Source organism: Lactuca virosa, chromosome 4 (genome assembly GCF_052849685.1).
Source record: "Lactuca virosa cultivar CGN04683 chromosome 4, Lactuca_virosa_CGN04683_v6, whole genome shotgun sequence".
Lineage (NCBI taxonomy): Eukaryota > Viridiplantae > Streptophyta > Magnoliopsida > Asterales > Asteraceae > Lactuca > Lactuca virosa.
The window spans coordinates 504,646,769-504,648,846 of NC_136429.1; positions in this window are offsets into that span (position 1 = coordinate 504,646,769).

The window sequence follows — 2,078 nt, forward strand, 5'->3', positions numbered from 1 at the left end:
AAAATGTGGGAAAAATATATAGCAAGGGTAAAATTGTCTTTTCATGTATGTTAGGGACCATAACCGAAACGTAATCAAACTAGAGGGATGGTCCGAGTGCAAAAAAAAAAACGTTAGGGACCAAATTTCATAATTTTGACCGAACCTCAGGGACGATTTCAGTAATTTAGTCTATTTTTATAGAGTTTTATAAACTTAATTTTGCACCACAAACCGTGTATAAGAATATTTTAACAACTACATGGGTATCGATATTGAAATTAATACAAAAACTATTGTGAAACATTGAAAGTGTTATTAAAAAAATCAATAAACTTCTTTCCATAACCCATAAAATGACCATCCACGTAAACGTAATGTAGGTGTTAGAGAATGTTACGAAGGTTACTAGAGGTCTAATAGAAAAACGCATTCGAAATACATAGATATTGGGGATAAATAACGAAATCAACAATAATATGAGTTCAAAAACAATAGGAAGAAGCTAACAAGGAAAGAAAAATGTGTTTTTTAATCAAAATGAAGTCGATTCTGATGGTTCTATACCTAATATTACATACATGACAGCCATATATTCACTTTTTCCATATATATATATATATATATATATATATATATATATATATATATAAATGTATGTTCAAATGAGAACATTTCTTAAATTGAGAACAAGTTTTAACCACAAGTTTTAAATATTAAAAGATGTATCCGTCACACTTTACACACATACTTTATCATCTAAATTTACATTAAGAACACCAGACTATTTTCAAAACCACCGCTAGGCTGCTGTCGGAACCACTCTTACGCCACCGTCGGAACCACCGTTACACTGCTGGAACAAGCGTAACGTCGCCAGATCCACCGTATCGGCTCCTCTTTGCTCTGCATATTTGCATGTTGCCATCTCACTTGGCCTCCCACCGTCGTAACCATCTCTTCACTTCTCGCCATTTCCCTCCGCCTCCATCTGTTTGAGATCAGAGTTGAAGAAATGAGAAAGTGAATCACAGACTTCTCCTCTCCGACCTCGTTGCGCAGCCTGAACCAAGGGTGGCCACCGGTCAATTTCCGTAACGGAGACGACCTAAGTATCGAATCAGACCTACAATACAACTCAACATGTTTGACTGATAACAAGCTGATCTAAACAAATAGAAAAGTAAGATAAAACTTTGAGATCTAGGCTCTTTGAAGTTCGAAGGTTGTGAATGATTAAACTGTCGAAGGAGATCTGGCTCAGTTGAGTCACTGGTGGCGGCGTTTAGTTAATCGGAGAAGATTGTTTCGTCGGAGGAGGGAGGATGAAGGTGTCTCCAGAATAATTAGGACGACTCAGGAGCGTAATTTTGGTAAATTCCACCTATATTTTCTGCTTTCCAACATCCTCTTGCTACCACAACATGGATTTGAGTCTTCATCTTAGTTGGAGAAGAAATATTCGTCGGAGGAGGGAGCTACCGGAAATGTAGGAGTTGGCGGAAGAGAAATAAGAAGGTTGAAATTGGCATCGTTTTTCCCTGTAAACTGAGATGAGCAGGTTAAATTTCTATTTTGACTTTTCAAATATTATATCTAGGTTAAACTTTATTTGGGCTTGGTAAAAAATGACCTAATTTTTGGACTAATGCTAACAAACTTAATACTAAAATGAAGTTAAATCATTTTTTTGCATAATAAATCTACTGAATTGATTAATAAATTTAATTATCATACTTATTTAAATTTTGAGAAATATGCAAGACAAATAATGTTACATAGATTAAAAAGTATATTAGTTTTCTAAAGAGTAATTTTGTTGGAATCTGTAAATTTATGTAATACACCTTCTAACTGATTGACATGTTATTATACATATTTTACTTTAGGCACGTACTTTTATTTAAATCCCGTTTTGCCTACGACCATTTTTTTGGTTCATGATTAACAAAACAATATTATTTTATAATAATAAAAATTATAAAGTTTTATTTTAACTTTTTTATATATTATGTAATACAACTGCAATAGATGTAAACAATATATAAAAACTATAACATGTCGATATTTGTAAAAAGTATTAAAAAATATTATTTTCA